The 14266-nt window shown below is 24.8% G+C and overlaps 1 pseudogene; it reads right to left on the reverse strand.

Moving 5' to 3' along the window:
• Positions 1-1715: 1715 nt before the first annotated feature.
• Positions 1716-8545, reverse strand: LOC122717415 (annotated as a pseudogene).
• Between the last annotated feature and the right edge of the window lie 5721 nt (positions 8546-14266).

Raw genomic sequence — 14266 nt, forward strand, 5'->3', positions numbered from 1 at the left:
TTAAGTTGTTACATTGATTTGAAAGCAACTGAATATTTCTTGAAGTATAAAATTGGTTCATAAGTAAGAGGAATTTGATAATAATGTTATGTAAGAATAAGTAATGTATCGTTTATCGATTTTCTAATAAATAATCCGAAATAATTATTTTTTTATCGGGTAACTGAACGATAATATGTAATTATTGGTTATTGTATTATACATACATAGACTTGGTACTTGAAAAATAGATAAGTTATTAAGCAACACGCATAAGAATGAAGTTATCTACATATTAAATCGGTCATTATAAGAATTTACTCTTACGATATTTACGAGATGGTATAGCATGCAAAACGTTGAAATGGTGGGAAAAAATTTTTTCTAGTTTGAAACACTCAATTGTGAGTGTTGTATGTAATGTAAAGAATGAAAAAATGTGCAATAAAAAAGAATAATCATAAAATTATTGATTTCGTGAATTAAAGATATAATATAGAAATCACGACAAGGTTCATGATGTGAAATAAGCGACAATAAACATAACAGCTACATTTTTTAATTTGTTTGAAGGAATAACGAAAGAGTGTATTTCAAATATAATATCTGAAGAAAAAGAAAATAAATGAGAACGAAGCGCAACAGCAAAATTCTTGTTTGCTATTATAATTTCCTATAAAAATTCTTCTAATATTATTTAAAATTCAATAACCTTAAAAATAATTATTTTTATTGATATAATAAATTTTTATTCATTAATGGTAAATATATGAATAATATAATGAATAAATTTTTATTCATTAATGGAAATATAATAATTTAAATATACTAATATTAACTAATAATCAATGAGAATCAAATCAAACTCTGGTTCCTAGTAGTGGAATGCAAAAGTAACTAGATTGTATTTACGGAAAATTAAATTTTAGTTATTTTAGAAACGTGCGATATCCTCATAGATTTTGATCATTTTTAGATATCAAAATTATTGTAGAGACGTTGTTGTAGAGATCAAAATTAAAAATAATTTCTTTTTATATATACAATCGATGATTAATCTTAGTTTTCGAAATATTTGTAATAAATGATTAATACTATTATATTGTATTTCTCCTATTTTTATGCATTCGTGACAATATGTGCACACGACGATCTTTTATTCACTTCTTATATTAACACTTCATAATAACGAGTAAAGATATAACGGATGAACAAATCAAAATACTGCTTTCTCATGAATTTTGGCTAGTTCAAAATCTTAATTCCAAAGTATGCTTCGATACTTTATAATAAATGTTAAAATAAGATTTATATATATATATATATATATATATATTTAATCTTCTAAAACAATTTTTAGAAGATTAAAATTGATAGAAATTATGATACTAGCAATATCAATATTAAATTTAATATATATCATTATACTTTTAAATATGATTTATTAAATAATTAATCCTGCAAAAATTAATTATAAAAATTCTTTGTTATTTAATTAATTATTTGTTATTTAAATTTAATCCAAAAATTGTCAACTAAATATCAATCGCTCTGAATCATCGTTTAATAAAGAAAAGATAGATTGATTATAGATATGCAATTCGAATCGAACATTTATTTAACAATGAAACAACAATTATTAATTATTAAATTTAAATACACCACTTCGTATAAAAATTTAACTGATGAAATATCTGAATATATAACAATTATATAATAGAACAATATTAAATTTATCATGAATCATCTTCTATGATGACACGTATAGCTGTGAAGATAGAAAAAGCATTGGATAGATACTGAAATATTATCATTTATATTAACTTATATTATAATTCGTATTTGAATATTAATTTGACTTACCGAGCAATAATAACGTAATGAAAGTTCTGGCAATATACAATTAACAGAAAAGATTATTGGCCGCTGATATACCAATACGTTTAAGAGATCCTTTTGCATTCTCAATGTTTGTTTATACCATGTTATATTGTATATACTTTTTGAGACATTTATACTCTAAGAAATATAAGCGATTCAGTGTATTTCAAAAAAGACAGATATATATGTTACATATATTTATATATTGATAAATATATGCAATAATTCACCATATCTTTCATATAATCAGCAGGCCATGCGTATATGTAGATTTCTGTGAGCATTGACAAACTCAGAGTTATAAACTGTATTTTCACAATTAACGATGCCTTCTGTTCATGAATGAAAATAATTAAATTATATATATTATCGTATATATACATATATAATATTGAAAATTTTACTTACCATTATCATTATAATACCATCTAGAATCAGAACAAATATACTCGCTCTTATGGCACAAAGTATTATAAAACGAAAACTAATTACCACTTTTTTTATCTAAAGAAAAAAAAAAAAAGAAGGGAGAACTAATTTCAATAAAATTACAATATGTTCAGATAATGTAGTTAGAAAATTTTAAGTAGTTCTAAAAACTAAAATAAAATAAAAATGAAATATAAAAAAATTTTGAAGATTTTATTTTTTAATGACTAACAATTAAAAATTGACGTGAGCAATCTTCTCTGTTTAAACGAAATATAAAAGACAATTCAGCAGAAAATGATTTTCAAATATGTAAATTAAAAATCTTAAATTCCGTTGTCTTCTATTTTCATCTTATTTTGGTTTTTTGAATTATAACAAACTTTTTACCTACTCCCGAACATTCTACATAAATATATAATTTAATCCACGATTTATACCTCCTTATACGTAATTGTTTTTTAACGCAAGCTATCAGCATACCAATATTGGTAATTTTTTGTAATTCCACGGCCAAACATTCAATCTTGCAGCCGTGAACCAAAAGCGCGCCAAATATGCTCAAGCATACATGTGCAGCGCATTGAAAGCCGACCAAAGTCTATTGCAAGTATATGATAATCTTCACTGGCGTGCGATTAATTTGAAAGGGATATTCTGCATCTATTGGGAAGGAGGCCGGCGAGAATGCAGGTCCTATTATGAAAGCAGTTGCAGTTAAATATATGCATATTATAGAATACGCATAAAATGTGTAGCATTTTTCGATATTTGTGAAAAATTTGTTCTTCATATTGTTGTGCTGCTTTGATACAAATTATCATTTCTTCGATTACCCGCTGTAATTAAAAATTAGAATTAGAATTTTAGAGATGTTATCCTATATGATAATTCGTGTTATTTTGATTTTGATGAATTCATTTTAAGGGATATTATTATAAAAAACTACTACATAAATATTATATAATGATGAATTATTACATATTTTACGCTAATTCAATCAATATTGCGTATTGTAAATAATTTTTATTCGAACTTATAAAATTCACAATACAAATTGCATTTGAAATGTGAGAATATGCACAAACTTTATTTATAGAAAGATCATGAATTAAAGAAAAAATACTTACCGAAAAAAATCACCACATTACATATATATAAATATCAAATAGCATTATACATTATAAATTATATGTATATATTTACATTATATATTTTTATTACATATATATATTTAATATATATATTATACATATATCATACATATAATATATATACAACGTTTCATTAAAATTAAAATTTTTGAGATTTTGGAAAAATTTTTTTTAAATAAAGAGAAAAATTATTTATTTGCTCTCGAGAATTCGGCTGTTCACAAAAGAACTGTTTAAGTAGTTTCAAATGATTTCGTGTGAATTTGTATCAGAATTATATATAAGAGCAATAAATGTAATCAATGGTTCTAACAATGTAAAATAAAATATTTAATTTTTTACATAAAATGCGGTAAATAAGATAAAATGTTTGGAAACTTACTTGCAGGGAATCGTATTTAGCGAAGCATATGACAGTCTGAGTGATTACTTGAGTCAAGCCAATTGACAGAGCAACACATTTAGAGATAATGATTACGTCATCAAAATGCAAATAGACCGAATATAACAACGGCAGAAGTAATATAAAAGCATTAATAATGCTAATTATCTGCAGAGTTTTGAACATAAACACTTGAATTTTACCACTATTGGCAGGAAGTGACCAACACAACGTTAAAGCTACGCTGATCCAAGTTATGTGGATAACTTTCTCAGATGTCAATTGTTTTAACATAATATCAAGAAACTTTTCGTCTTATGAATGGAATTTTATTAATAATATGGAATTTATGAATGGAATTTAAAATAATATTTTGCGTATGTACAATAGAACGATAAGACAATAAAATGATATGTAAACGTCGTTACACTGATTCAAAAGCTGAATATTTACAGATGTTATCCGTGTAATTTGTCTTTTAAGTAAGAGGAATTTCATATGAAACATAATAGTTAATGATAACGTATCGATCAATAATTTCCTAGTAGTTTTCTTGCTACTAGATAACTAGATAATAATATGTAATTATTAGATGCATTATATATATATTAGATGCATTATATATGCATGCATCTTAGCACGATTTGTGTTACTAGAAAAACGAATAGGGTGGTTATCAAGAGTCGTATTCACAAATGAATAATATTGTAAAACGTTCTTTAGTCTAGCGTTCTAACGTTACCTACATATTTAATCGCTGGAATAATTCATCTATTGACAAGGTTATAAACTATACAAGAAATTGTAATTATGGAGTAAATCTTTCTTAAGATTTAGAATCCCATATCCGTTGTCTCTACGTGTGTATTATAAAGAATATGCAATAAAAAAGAATAATCGCAAAATTATAACGCACGAGGTATTTTGTAAAATTGTTGTTTTGATGAATTGAAAATTTAATATTAAATCATGAGATAATTTTAAAAATTTTATCTCATGGTTTCGCAATGTGAAAAAAAACGACAATGACAAAACCATTATAATTAACTTTTTATTTTTCAATTGTTCGAAAGAAATATCAAAGATTGAACTTGTTTCATATAATGAAAAAAAAAGTGAACGATAAAACCCAAATTCTTATTTGTTTCGTGTATAAATTATTAATATTTTAACTTAAATTAACATAGTAACTATTAAAAATTATTATTTTATTGATAGAATAAATTCAATAATGATAAAATATAATAATATAATATAATAATATGGAATAATAAATATAGTAATAATATATAGTGAAAATTATGCGATAATTCAACTCTTTGTTTCTGTCATTTGATAATATTAAGATCTATTATTAAGATTAAAATCGAGACATTCCCAGTTTTACCAGATATCATTTTTGTTTTGCAGTGCATCATGTGTAAAAAAAAAAAGGCAGAAATAATCAAGAATCAAATTTTGAATTAAAAGAAGAATCTCATTTCTTTGGTTTTGATATACACGAAAAGATCAATTTGCATATTATGATTGATACAATGATTGCATTGACAAAATAAGCCTATTTTAGCCTTTTTTTTTAGAATTAGCAGGAAACGAATTCCAATTCTTAACATTATCAATGGAGTATTAGATTTTAATATAATTTATTAATTGAATTAATTATAAATTTTTTAATTGATTTATTAAATTAATTATTAATTAAAAATAATAATTGTTGTTTAATAAAAATTAGATTAATAATAGATTTGCAGTCCGAGTCAAACATTTATTTCATAATAAAAGAAATAACTATCAATTATTAAACAAATACTTAAATATATTATCTGCATAAAAATCTCGTTAAGTATTTTAACAATTATATAATAGAAAAATTAAATTTATGATGGATCATCTTCTATGATGACACGTATAGCTGTGAAGATAGAGAAAGCATTGGATAGATACTAAAATATTATTTTTTTGTCATTTTTGTGTTCTTATTCATATGTCATAATTGGTATTTTAATTTGTCTTACCGAGCAATAATAATGTAATGTAAGCTCTGGCAATATACAATTAATGGAAAGAATTATTGGTTGTTGATACATTAATACATTTAATATATCCTTCTGCATTCTCAATGTTTGTTTATACCATGTTATATTATATACACTTTGTGAAACATTTATGCTCTAAGAAATATGGATGATTTAGTTATACTTTGGAAAATACATTAACATAACATGTTAATGTATTAACATTTTTATAGTTATATATTTATATAAAATATAATATAATATATATATAATATATTATATATATAAAATATAATATATATAATAAAATATAATATATATATTATATATATATAATATATATATATATAAAATATAATTCACCATATCTTTCATGTGATCAGCAGGCCACGTATACATATAAATTTCTGTGAGTAGAGTCAAAATCAAAGTTATGAACTGTATTTTTACAATACAGTGGTGCCTTCTGTTTGTGATATACATTAATTTTATTATATATATTATATAATATTATATATATATATATATATATAAAACAGAACTTTACTTACCTTTATCATTATAACTCCACCTAAAGTTAGAGCAAATGTACTTACTCCTATGGCACAAAGTATTATAAAGCGAAAACCAATTATTACTCTTTTTGCATATCTAAAATAAAAAATAAGAGAAAATTAATTGCAATAAAAATACAATGGGTTAATGCAATTAAAAAACATAAAAGTTAGTTTTAGAAGCCAAAGTAAAAAAAAAAAATAAAATATAAAAAAAAATTTGTAAAGTTTTTTGTAAAGTTTTCTTCTTAAGTTACTAATAATTAAAAATGGCTCAATATTTAAAAAAGGAATAGAAATGGAAAATCAAACATCTTCAAGAAATAGAAAATAACCATTTTATTTATGTCAAATCTGAATATAAATATAATAATAATCTCATTTTCATTTGTATAAGATTTTGAATTTTAAACAAATGAAAAGCAAAGTCTCAAAAATTAGTTTTGATTTCCATTTTATTTTGGCTTCTTAAATTATCCATAAAACTTTTTTTATGTCGTCCAAACATTCGATATATAAATATTTAAATTGAATCTGGAATCTATTACCATGTCATTTTTACCTCCTTACATGCAACTGTTTTTTAACGCAAATAATCAGCATACCAATATTAGTGATTTTTTTCAATTCCATGGCCAGACATTCAAATCTCGCGGCCGTGAACCAAAGTAAAAGCGCGCCAAATACACAAACATATATGTGCAGTACATTAAAAACCTACTAAAGTCTGTTGCAAATATATGATAACTTTTACTGATTTATAATTAATTTGAAACGGATATTCTGCATCTGCTGGGAAGGAAGCCGGCGAGAATGCAGGTCCTATTATGAAAGCAACTCCAGTCAGATACATACATACTATAGAACATCCGTAAAATGTGTGGCACTTCTTGATATACTTATGGAAAATTTTCTTTTTGTACTGTTGGGCTTCTTTCACATATGTTATCATTTCTTCGATTACACACTCTAATTTAAAATTAAATTTTTAAGAATTTCCGTTTATATCAAACTTTGTTAATTGTTTTGATACTCATTTTTTAAAAACATTATAATTAGATAATAGAAAAGTTTTCGTACAATATATAGTTGAATACATATAGTTTATATGAACTCAATTGTGTTATCAATGCTTTTAATTAAGTCTATCGAATTTATAATATATATATGTACATATTCCCATTCGAAATTATATATTTTGAAACATAAGAAGATGTTAAAATTTTAAAATGAATTGGATATATAATACAATGGAATTATTATGAATTAAAAAATGTTAAAGTAATGCTAAAAAAATTAACTCCATTATATATACATATGTACAATTTTTTATAAAATTAAAATATTGTGCCTAAGTGAATTTCCTTGTAAAAGAAATATAATAAAGAGAAGTATAAATATTTACAATGAGAGTTCATATTAAAAATTATTGGAAAATTATTTAAATGATTTTAAAATTTATGCGAAATTAAGATTTCAAATAACTTCGTGTAATTCTAAATATGAAGCTGATTTCATGAAAAAAAGTTTAATATTGATATATTAATTGTACTAATTAACATTTTAATTAACATTTTATTCAAAATTAAACAATAAGTATTTGAAAGGTTTTAGTAAATAGAATTAAAATTGCTTTCATAATTTCACTGATTTTGCTTTTGATCTTTTATATCGTTTTTATATATAGTTAAAAATGTTATAAGTATAATTCAATGAAAATATAAGAAATTTCTAAATTTCTATCAATATTTTAAAATTAGCAGCATCAAAATAACGGGAGAAAAAAAATAAGAATGATATAAAATTATTAATAATTTTAGTATTATAATATTTTCCAAAAATAATGTAGAAACTTACTTGCAGAGTGTCATATTTAACGAAGCATATAGCAGTTTGAATAATCATTTGAGACAAACCTACACACAAAGCGATACATTTAAAGACAATGACAATATCATCGTAATGTAGATAGACCGAATATAGCAACGGCAGAAGCAATATAAAGGCATTAATAATACTAATTATTTGTAGAGTTTTGAACATGAACACTTGAATTTTGGTATTACTGGCAGGAAGTGGCCAACAAAAAGTTATAGCTACACTGAGCCAAGTAATATGGATAGCTTTCTCAGGTGTCAATTGTTTTAACATAATATCAAAAAACTCTTCGACTTATAAATCGTATAATATTTAATAGTATAACAAGATACTAAAACAAAATGTGAAAGCTATCGACCACTTAGATTGTATTACTTAGATTGATTTGAAAGCAACTAAATGTAAGATGTTTTTATTCGTATAAAATTCTTTTAAATAAAAGAAATTTTATAAATCATATAGAACGTAGTTAACAATGTATGACAATGTATCGATCAGTAATTTTCTTGTTACTAGATAACTAAACGATAATATATAATTATTAGTTGCATTATATATATATATTGACATAGGTTACGATGCTAAAAGAATGAATAAGATAGTTATCAAGTACCAAGAGTAGTATTCACAAATGTATAATAGTGTAAAAACGTTCTCTAGTTAAATAATTATATGTTTAGTTATTAAAAGGGCTTCCGTGATATTCGCTAGATAGGTAAAGTACAACAAAAAATTAAAAGCTTTCTTTAATGTTTAGAAATCTATTGTCAGTACTTATCTACTAAATATGTGTAAAAATATCTATGTGTAGAGAATGTACAATAAAAAAAAATAAAATTAGATTTGTCGAATTAAAAATTAATATCAAAATTGGTTCATGATGTGAAAAATGTGACAATGACAAGGATATATTAATTAATTGCATTATATTTTTTTTTTATTTCAAATCCGAATCAAACTTTGGTTTTTGATATTTTCAGTAAGATGTAACAGATCACTAAATTGTGGACATTTATGGAAAATTAAATTCTGATCAATTTATCGATAATATCTTTATAGATTTTTAAATATGTTATAGAGAAAAAGATTTTGAACAATTTTTTTCTGTATATATAATCATTGGTCAGTCTCAGTTTTCGAGATATTTTGCAATAATAATTTGCAAAATAATAATAAAAAAATAATAATAATAATTTGTTAGTACTACATTGAATTTCACTTATACTTATTCGTGACATTATGTACATTAGCATACGACAATTTTTTATCTGTTATTTATTATTATTAACACATCATCATGATAAGCAACTAAAATATGACAGGTAAACGATCGAAAAATTTACTTTCTTATGAATTAATGAATTAATAAATCATAATGAAAATTACGATTAGCAGAAGCAATATTAATGTTTAACGTTATATTTAATGTTTATATATTTGTATAATTTTTAATATGATTTATCGATTGATTTATCGATTGAACAATCAATTATAAAAATTTGATTTAGATTTAAAATTAGTTGCTAATTATCAATTAAAAATATCAATTGTTAATCGACATTTAATAAAAAATATAGATTAATAAGTGGTTTTCACAGTCAATTATTAATTAAATACTTAAATTAATGTTTGCACAAAAATGATTGATTGAAATATTTTAACAATTACTTAATAAAACGATATTAAATTTCTAATTGATCATCTTCTATGATGACACGTACAGCTGTGAAGATAGAGAAAATATTGGATACGTACTGAAATATTATTATTCTGTTAATTATACATTATTCTTAATTCATAAACGATATCTGAATTCGACTTACCGAGCAATAATAATGTAATGAAAGCTCTGGCAATATACAATCAACGGAAAAGATTATTGGTTGCTGATATATCAATACATTTAACAGATCTTTTTGCATTCTCAATGTCTGTTTATACCATATTATGTTGTATACACTTTTCAAAACGTTTATATTCTAAGAAATATGAATGATTCAACGTACTTCAAATAACACACAACATATATTATTTTTATATATAATCATAAATATAACTAATTTACTACATTTATAAATAAAAATAATAAAACATAAGTTACCATATCCTTCATATGATCGGCAGGCCATGCGTACATATAAATTTGTAGGAGTAAAATAAAACTCGAAGTTACAGATTCTATTTTCATAATTAGTGGTGCTTTCTGTCATAAATTGTGTAATGAATTATATTATATTATAATATATACATTATATTATAAATGTCATATTACACAAACATAGGAAACAAAAATTTTATCGAGATCTAAAATTTTTTTTGTAAAATGAATATTTCATAAAAAATTAATACCGATACCTACTATTTTATCTTGTTCATCCTCTCACCGTTAATTGTAACGTTGTTTCGATATGCTTAAATCATTTTGATCTTGAAATCAAAATTAATATTCACGACTAAAAAATTCTATTGATCGATCTCGTATCGCTGGCAAATGCACAAATGAAATGCATAAAAACGTACGCAAATGTACGTTTACCGTAATCGTAGAAGAACAACAAAAATAACCATGTTAGATTCCGTCTGTTTTAATTTTCTAACCAAAAGAGAAAAATGAATATTTTAACCCGATCAATGTCTTGTCCGAACTTTGTACTTTACTGCCATTACATTATTACATAGTTACGGGTTGTACCGAAAGTTACAAAAGTTTCTATATCTAGTAACCAAATTTCTTGCTTCGTTTCATTACTTACGTTTATAATAAGACGATAGAATAGAATAGAATAGCCTTAAAGTTAACGGTTGTGCTTCTCCACGCCATCTTAAGGCAGCTTGTATATATGTATGTTCACAGTGTGCAGTTACTGCACATTGGAGTCGCATCGGATGAATTTTTTTCTTATAAAAAAAAAAAAAATATTCATGTATTTGTTACATAAAAGTCATCGACGTTAATATTTGTCTTATTCCAATAATGTATAATATGGAGTTTAATTTTTAATTTTATGATTTTAGAAAAACTTACACGACATTTAAGAACACTGGAGGAACTCAAAACTTCCTTCATCACTTCACCACAAGAAAACACACGATGCAGTTGGATTCTAACGAAACGAGTGTTGTCATTTCATTACAAATTGTTATGGCAATATTTATTAATGGCAATTGAACAAATTCACACGATATTATCTCGAACCTTTTTTCTCGACTTTATCTTCTACAGAAAAAAGTTGAGCAGTTGTACCCGTAATAAATTTACGTATGCTTCGGTCGATGAATTTTCTTCCTTCACCAGATTCTTTACATACTCATCGCATCACAGTTACTCGTTTTTGCAACATAAACCACGAGATTAGATTACCATTATAAATTTCACATTGTCCGATATTTACACATTGTCGATTTTCACCTAATACAATTAAATAATATTATTCTTAATTAGTAATATAGAGATAATTAAATCTTATTATGGAACAAAATATATTTAAAATAGATTATTATTATTATTATTGTTATTATTATTATTATTATTGCGAATGTTTGTATCAATATATATTTAAACACAAAAATTATTATGAATTTAAATATTTCTGCATTATTACGATTCTTCTAATTACATCGTATAATTTTAAAAAGAATAATCATCTAAAATAACGAAATTTATATGAAAATTAATATGGATAGAAACTATATGTGAGATTTAAATTTATTCATGTTTTAAAATTCTATTATATAAATAATTGTTAATTTTATAACGTAAATCGGTAAAAATATTCCACAGAAAAATAGTTAAATTATTTACACTTTCACACCTTCGAATTAAACAAATAAAGAAAACTAAAACGACTTCGCACTAAGCACTTATTAAAATATTTATTGCTTCAAACCATCGATTTTCTTTTTTTATTTCTTTTCATTGTCATATTTTCAAATTGCTTTTATCATCACGATAGGATGTATTGCGATTGCAAATTTTCTCTCGATTACCCGTTAACTACTTAGTAATTCTATCTATTCCTATTTTTTTGTGGTATTCATGGATTCTATTAAATATTGTGACAACAAAATTAATTAATCTTCCGAATTTTTTTATGCTTACTTTCCTCCGTTCAACAGTTTTGATTGATTGTTGAGGTTACTGATATTATTGGTAGTATTGCACTCGTATTATGAACCTTTCATCATGATTTCAATTGTCATCATTTATTTTATGAATACAATTTTAATATATTAAACGGTTATAAAGCAATCTGTAGCATATGATTTAAATGTAATTGTTTTTCACATAAAATAGTATTTAAAATATCTTAATAAAATTATAATTGCATAGTTGAATCGAAAACTAATATCACAGAAATTTAAAATTTTGTTTTAGTTTATCAAAATATATCAATTATTATGTTTATTAACATAATAAATTGTTAAAGGCGTGATAAAGCGATAAAAATAGTAAAGATACATCAAATTCTTATCGTAATAAATTATTACGATGTTTTTTAAAAAAAAAATAATAAAAGTTAAAAAATTATAGATTTATTCGTCATTGTACTCGATAAGTCAGATTTGGCACAATCGGTAAAAAAACGTAGGTTTCCGTCAAACTTCGTAACAGTGGCAGCGATCTCCTATACATATAAGATATATAAGATGCGATAGAGCGGTCACATCTCAACGAAGTCACGTGTAAAGTACATCATTGATATAAAGTAGGTTTTCGGTACGAAAATCTTAGTTTCGGGGAATTCTGCAATGAGGTATCATTGAGAATGACATGTTTATTCTGATATTCTTGTTTCGATGAGTTCTACTGTGAGAATTTAATTTAGAACGAAATTGCCTATTCTCGATACGAAAAACCGAATTACCGCGACTAATACATAGAAAACGTACAGAGACATGTAAACCAGCATTATCACGCTCAGAAACGTGAAATTCTGGAACGAAATATTGATTTCGATATATTATATATTTCTCAGCACGAAAATCCTAAACTCGACGATCTCTGCATTGGCATATCGTTGAGAATGACGTTTTTATTCTGAAATGCGAAGAGTTCTGCTACGAGAATTCGATTTTGAACAAAATACCATCTTTTCGACACGAAAAATGGAATTACAGCGACGTCTACTAAAAACGTACAGAGATACAATATCTAGCACTATCTCGCTCAGAAAAGTGAAATTCTGGAACGAAAAATGGATTTCGACAAGTTATGTAATGAAATTTCGATTTCGAACAAAATTGCATCTTTTCGACACGAAAATCGAAATTATGGAGATTTCTAAAATGAAATCGTTCGGAATTACGCCATCAATCTGTTTCATTCCGATAGGTCTGATTCTGGAAAGAAAAAAATGATTTCAATAATAAAAGTAGGTTTTCGGAACGAAAATTCTACTTTCGGCGAATTTCGCAATGAAATATCGTTGCGAGCATCGTTTTTAAACTGAAATTCGAGATGATTTCTGCCATGAAATTTTGATTTCGAACCAAATTGCATCTTTTCGACACACAAATCGAAATTACGGAGATTTATAAGTTTAAATCGCACATAATTACGCCATCAATCTGTTTTTCGTTCGGATAGGTCTGATTCTGGAACGAAAAAATGATTTCTATAATAAAAGTAGGTTTTCGGATCGAAAATCCTAATTTCGGCGAATTCCGCATTGAAATATCGTTGCAAGCATCATTTTAATCTCAAATTCGAGATTCGATGATTTCTGCAATGAAATTTCGATTTCGAACAAAATTGCATCTTTTCGACACGAAAATCGAAATTACGGAGATTTCTAAGTAAAAATCGTTCGGAATTACGCCAACAACCTGTTTCGTTCGGATAGGTCTGATTTTGGAACGAAAAGATGATTTCAACAATAAAAGTAGGAACGAAAATCCTAGTTTCGGGGAACTCCGCAATAAAATATCGTTGCGTGCATCATTTTCAATCAGAAATTTGGGTTTCGATGAATTCTGCAATGAAATTTCGATTTC

This window comes from Apis laboriosa, unplaced genomic scaffold (genome assembly GCF_014066325.1).
Source record: "Apis laboriosa isolate Shangri-la unplaced genomic scaffold, ASM1406632v1 scaffold507_cov147, whole genome shotgun sequence".
NCBI classification, from domain to species: Eukaryota; Metazoa; Arthropoda; class Insecta; order Hymenoptera; family Apidae; genus Apis; species Apis laboriosa.